The 7,319-nt window shown below is 36.1% G+C and overlaps 1 pseudogene; it reads right to left on the reverse strand.

The window, feature by feature from the left end:
• Window positions 1-451: 451 nt before the first annotated feature.
• Window positions 452-7,240, reverse strand: LOC127423331 (ribonuclease P protein subunit p30-like; annotated as a pseudogene).
• Window positions 7,241-7,319: the final 79 nt, after the last annotated feature.

The raw sequence follows: 7,319 nt of genomic DNA on the forward strand, positions 1-7,319 counted from the left end.
AGCATAGTACAGCTTTTTATTAAATCATGGATAAGGCAGAAAGGAATGAAAAACTTAACTGAATATTGTGCTTTGTCTTTTCACATGAAAATGCTCAAAATAGCTCCACTGCCGAGAATACGTTTGGCTTGGTTTTTGATCATGATGACGATTTAATGGCTTTTCTTTTTATAGTCTTTATGATAATTTTATGTCAGAATGTACTTAGTGAGGCATGGGTAATTTTGTACTTTGTTTAATTTATCTGTCAATTTTGCTTGCTATCCTTTCAAAGGTTAACTAAATAAATGCCATTTTGACCACATCTGTATTTTCTTTCAATTTAAAGTGGATAGCAAGACTTCGAGAATGAATCAAAAGACACTGGATCTGCAAAAAAAAAAAAAAAAAAGAAAGAAAAAGAAAAGAGCCTTCTATGAAACAACACAATGGTTATACATGTATAGTTAAAACCCCTTTCTACTGTAGAATACTGTCTATGCTATTTCTGTTTTGGCCTTTTTAGGTGCTGGACATTCTTCTTCTTGCTCCTTGGTAATTTGTGGTTTCTTCAAGGTGTGAACAACACCAGATGCAGTGGCTCTTGTCTCTGTTATAAAGGAACCACAAAAGCATGACATCATTTTAAACCTATATCCACATCTTATATCCATAAGAAAGACTGAAAATGAATACTACACATCTCACAGTAAATGCATACCCAGCTGAAAACAAGCAGCCTGACTGCAAACAACACCATGTCTCATAGATTTACATATGCCGGTGTACCAAAGAATTGGGAAAATAGTGGAGCCAGTTATTTACCTCCATGCAGAAAGACAGATCGGCAGTTGGAAGAAACTGCAGCTTTAGCATCTCCCTCAGACAGGCTGAACACAAGCCCTCTGTGATCTCAATTAAGTAGCATACCAACACACGTGCAGACAGTGCCTTAAAGATAAAGTGAGTAAATACTGTGCCACTACCAAATGGAATTGCAAAAATAATGATTTTCACGTTCAATAAAGTATAAATCTGGGTTCCAGTGAGGCACGTCCAATGGAAGTGAATGGGGCGAAGCCATTAACATTAAAATACTATTTCAAAAGTATAGCCACAAGACAAACAATACACTATGAGAACCTGCAAAATGATTGACAGGCAGAAAGCGTCAGGGGCCACGGCACGCATACACATTTTTATTTGCTGTTTACAAAGTCTAGAGCTGTCACAGAGACCGATGAGATATCTCATGGCACTTATTTCATTAATATCTTTCAGGGAGTAGGAACATTTTTTGCATAACTTTCCATAAATAAAATCGCTTACAGAACCTTTAATGCATACATTGGGTCATTAGTGATCCGGGACCTCATTCCACTCCTTGTACCTCATCCATTTTTTTGGAGTTGTGCCCACACTTCTTTAGTATTCCTCAATCTCTCTCTTATTGTGTATGGTTTGAGTACCTAAAGTGTATGGGGTCATTAAAGACCTAAGATATGCAAGAGTGTTTTTTTTTTTTTATTTTATTTGCACTTCCAGAAATTATATTTGTATGATTATTTAATATCTATAAGTTTATTATTACAGGATATATATTTATTTGTTTATTAAAATGGAATTGAATACTATATTCATACAAATAAATACTATATCACATTGATTTTCTGTGAAACAATGGCGATTTATCAGTATTCCATATGAGTGTACACATACATAATATACATGCGCTATACATCAAGGTGGTGCTGTTGTTTCAGTGTTTGACTTGATTTACATTTGACATTGCTATTTGATGAAGAAACAACATGGAAGTAAACTATAGCATGTTTAACACATGAACAGTTTGATATGACTATTGTTCTTTGGGTGTATACTAAAATTATGTACGTAAGTTGTGCAACTATTTAGAATCAATAAGTGCCTGATAAACTACTTGTGTATCTTATGTGTTATGTGTAGTTCAATATGAGTTAGACAGCCAGTTACATCTCATGAAATTTCAGTGTGAAAATAATTAATCCTGTTCTAGCTTTGTCCTGATTTGTACCATCTTCTCTTTGATATTTGAAAAATAAAACATCAAAATATACTTATTATTTTATTTTCTAATTGTCTTGAAAATGTGACACTATCTGGGCATATTGTAGATCCATTTGTGATATAAATAAGTGCTGGATCTCTAAAGACCTGAATATGTATGAGTGTTTGATGAAATTACCATGGATTTAAGGGTTAAACAACTGTACGGCTCAAATAATACATGAGTTTTAACAGAAGAATTAATGTAAGTGTTTTTATAAAATTATAAGCTTCACATTTCTGTCTTTAATCCCTCCAAAAATTGTCCCCATTCACTTCCATTGTACGTGTCTCACTGTAACCTCAATTTTTTCTTTTTCTTCTTTTTTTTTATTATAGACAATGAAGGATTACAAATCACAAATTATATTTGTAATTGTACAAATATAATTTTTGGAAGTGCAAAAAAAAAAGAAAAAAAAAAAGACACTTACATACCTAACATTATGCCATAGATGCTGTCGATTGAGCTTAACTTGTATTGAACCCGGAATATAAGCTGGGATAGGATAAATTATTTTAACATCCAAAAATTACACACTTCATCTTTGAAAGTACAATGCAACAAGACAATTTCTTTTCATTTTAAAAAGGATACCAATTGGCAATGTCATATGGGCCTCTTATCTCAAGAGGCTATAGAAAAGAGGAAGAGAAGATGACATGTCATAATGGCCACAAAACTTCAGTTTAAAACCAAAACAATACAATAGCATGCAAAATTAAATTTGCTAAAAAGAAATATTTTTTACCCTCTCGGCTCCACTGAACAATATGATATTCTATTAAATGCAAGAAGAAAATGTAATTGTTGAATCGGCTTAACACATTTCATGGGTGTTTATTCGTGTGTGAAAAGGGATGACATACTTTTTCTTTGCAGACTTCCATGAGGCTGATAGCACTGGCAATGGTGTATCTCCTCATGGTGCAGTCTCTGATGGCTGCTGCATAAGTTATCTCAAAGAACACTCCCCTGTCAATAGCCTGCAGTGACCAACACTGAATAATGACATCAATAATGACACATAGCAACTTAAATGTAGACCCTGTATGTAACTTCAGTTATTTTACAACCAAGCTGTTCTCTAAAAAATAAATGACAGGCTTTAGTTCTGCCATCAAACTTGGATATGGATGTAAAATGCTAATAACTCACCCCATAAACTGAAGGCCTTTTAAAATGGAAGGGCTGTTTTTCAGCCACTGCAATGCAGATAATATCAACATCAAATGTCATGCATGCTGTCTAGATCAGATGCGAGCAGAGAAAAACAAACACACACACACACACACACACACACACAAAGACAAATTTTTACATCACAACAAGTTGGTTGTCATCAAAATGTACAGAAAATAAACTGCAACCAATTCAGAAATCCAGTTACTTGAGAACAAATGATCACAGAATTATAGCGATGCGATATTGTTCTTCCTCACCTATCTGTTAATGACTATGGGTTTGAGGATGATGGCCAAATATCACAAATAGAAGCATTTTAGTTATTTTGTCGAGTCTTTATCCATCAATGGAAGAACCTGAGCAGACTAACCTGAAAAGCTATGTAGCCTATTAGCGCGTTCACAGCTGTCAAGTTGGACATGTTAAAGCATATATTGAGCCTAGTCAGAACCTGAAGAGTTTGTTGTACCAAGATTATTGCAGATACAGGAGAGGTCCAGACAGCAGGTTGCTCATGTATTACATGGCTCAGAGATGAGACTGTCATGCTGCCGTTTTTCAGATAAAATACAATTACTCTGCCTGAGATGAATGTGTAGTAAGCTCAATCTAGCTTGATAATTGTTAGTTTACAAACATAATCTCTGTATCTAAATGCTATAACCTACATGAAATGTTTCAGTGTTGACTGAACAACGGACCCTGTTGATAGATTGAATTTATTGTTCTTGTGTAGGAAATAACGATGTATTAGCATCCACAATAAACTGTACCATACAAAAGAACTACACGAATACAAATAAACATATTTATTTGGACATACATTATAAAAATTGTACACAAAAGTTCAACGTTCTCTGTAAAGCAACTATAAAACAGTATGTATTATTAAAAGCACTGTACAAATACATTTATTTGATACTGAATTAATGTCCACACTGTTTTCCAAACCACCATTTCCCCTTAAGACATGCACATTTTCACTACTCACAGACAGTTCAGGTAAAACACTGTCCATTTTTATACTCAGTAATGCCATTTCATGTGAGGCATTCACAAAAAAAGATGCTAAATAGAAATGAACAAACTCTCAAAATTTCTAATTAATTTTCAGCACACGAACACACACCTGTTATTACAATAATTGTTTATGTACAGTTGAAGTCAGAAGTTTACATACACTTAGGTTGAAGTAATTAAAACTCATTTTTTAACCACTCCACAGATTTAATATTAGCAAACTATAGTTTTGGCAAGTCGTTTAGGACATCTACTTAGTGCGTGACATGAGTAATTTCTCTAACAATTGTTTACAGACAGATTGTTTCACTTTTAATTGACTATAATCACAATTCCAGTGGGTCAGAAGTTTACATACACTAAGTTAACTGTGCCTTTAAGCAGCTTGGAAAATTCCAGAAAATGATGTCATGCCTTTAGAAAATTAGCCAATTAGCTTCTGATAGGAGGTGTACTGAATTGGAGGTGTACCTGTGAATATATTTTAAGGCCTACCTTCAAACTCAGTGCCTCTTTGCTTGACATCATGGAAAAATCAAAAGAAATCAGCCAAGACCTCAGAAAAGAAATTGTGGACCTCCACAAGTCTGGTTCATCCTTGGGAGCAATTTCCAAACGCCTGAAGGTACCACGTTCATCTGTACAAACAATAGTGCGCAAGTATAAACACCATGGGACCACGCAGCCATCATATCGCTCAGGAAGGTACGCACTCTGTCTCCTAGAAATGAACGTAGTTTGGTATGAAAAGTGCAAATCAACCCCAGAACAGCAGCAAAGGACCTTGTGAAGATGCTGGAGGAAACAGGTAGACAAGTATCTATATCCACAGTAAAACGAGTCCTATATCAACAACCTGAAAGGCTGCTCAGCAAGGAAGATGCCAATGCTCCAAAACCGCCATAAAAAAGCCAGACTACAGTTTGCATGTGTGCATGGGGACAAAGATCTTACTTTTTGGAGAAATGTCCTCTGGTCTGATGAAACAAAAATGTTACTGTTTGGCCATAATGACCATCGTTATGTTTGGTGGAAAAAGGGGTGAGGCTTGCAAGCCGAAGAACACCATCCCAACCGTGAAGCATGGGGGTGGCAGCATCATGTTGTGGGGGTGCTTTGCTGCAGGAGGGACTGGTGCACTTCACAAAATAGATGGCATCATGAGGAAGGAAAATTATGTGCATATATTGAAGCAACATCTCAAGACATCAGCCAGGAAGTTAAAGCTCAGTCACAAATGGGTCTTCCATATGGACAATGACCCCAAGCACACCTCCAAAGTTGTGGCTAAATGGCTTAAGGACAACAAAGTCAAGGTATTGGAGTGGCCATCACAAAGCCATGACCTCAATCCTGAAAAAGTGTGAGTAAGGAGGCCTACAAACCTGACTCAGTTACACCAGTTCTGTCTGGAGGAATGGGCCAAAATTCCAGCAACTTATTGTGAGAAGCTTGTGGAAGCCTACCCAAAACATTTTGACCCAAGTACAAACAATTTAAAGGCAATGCTACCAAATACTAACAAAGTGTATGTAAACTTCAGACCCACTGGGAATTCGATTAAAGAAATAAAAGCTGAAATAAATACTTCTCTCTACTGTTATTCTGACATTTCACATTCGTAAAGTTGTGATCCTAACTGACCTAAGACAGGGAATGTTTTCTACGATTAAATGTCAGGAATTGTAAAAAACTGAGTTTAAATGTAGCCGAGCCATAACGGTAGATAATATAAGTAATCCCCGTGGTTGACTTCTTGCCAATAAAGTGAAAAGAGCACACAAACAAATTATTCCAAGCTTTTTCAAACAGATGTTCCTAAGTCAATCATTCTGTAGGCAGCTGATGGAAGCAGCAGCATCTGGGACTGGAGCGCTGTGCTTTGCGAGTGGTTTCTGATCATAACATTTCTGTTTTAGACAAAACTTTAGTTTCGCTTGATTATTAGGATAACCATTAACTGCACACATTGTCTGGGAATTTTTTAAGATATTTTACAACATTTAATCTAACCGCATGACACGCAAGCAAGCAGTGACCCGCTACACACAAAACGCCAAACAATCGCACTTCCTAGCCAACCGGAAATTCCGCCCACCTTGAGAGAGAGACCTTTTTCACACTCGGGGTTTTGGAACTTTTATTTTTATTTTAAACTAATTCCAGGGTGATATAACACAAAGCATAATATTTTAAACTTACACTCAATATTTAAAAATATATATATATAATATAAAAAAATTGCGAGATTTACGTTGATAAATAAGGCGGAAACGCGTCATCACAGTCCGTGAAAAAGAGCTATACAGTGGACTCGCTGAGAAAATTGTGGATAGAGAAGTCCACTTGGGAATGTTTGCTCTGGAAAGATGCCAAGCAAAGTAATTTACCTGAACTACTGGGAATTTCTCATATATGTCTGATACACTCTGTGGCTTAGGAATCCCCTGAAATACATGAAATAAGACCATCAGCAAGTGAAGTTTCTCTCAAAGTTGATAGGTTTGTGTAACTCATTCATATCATACATGTTTCTTCTGCTGTGGTTCAAGAATATAGTTTACTGCGACTGTTGAGTAGCCAACTGAAAAACAATGGGAAGCGTTTCAATGAAAGTACAGCAAATGCAGACATTCGTTTAAAATAACGTTTATTCGTCTTATCAGGTACAGGTAAAACCTTCATAATCAAGAGTGAATAATTAAGGAACACCACATGGATAATTAATCACGTAAATACTGACAGAGACACGCCTTACGGTGAGCAGCTCTCTCTATGATGCTCCTGAGTCTGTATCATGACTGCTGAAGATGTTTAAATCCATAAATACAAACATCTTTCATACACTGACGCCTATCTGCAAAGTCACAGATTTACAGGGCGTTCACTTATTATCGCACAAAAACTTAAACTAATTCACTTAGAGCCGCATGCCATGTACAAACACACACTACCAAATCCTGAAGCATGGACTCCTGGAGAGGAGTTTATGGAGGTTTGTGGGTTTTGTAGTTCATATATCATTTTACTTCCGACAGTTTCTCACTTC

The sequence above is a fragment of the Myxocyprinus asiaticus genome, chromosome 32 (assembly GCF_019703515.2).
Source record: "Myxocyprinus asiaticus isolate MX2 ecotype Aquarium Trade chromosome 32, UBuf_Myxa_2, whole genome shotgun sequence".
In the NCBI taxonomy this organism is placed as follows: Eukaryota; Metazoa; Chordata; class Actinopteri; order Cypriniformes; family Catostomidae; genus Myxocyprinus; species Myxocyprinus asiaticus.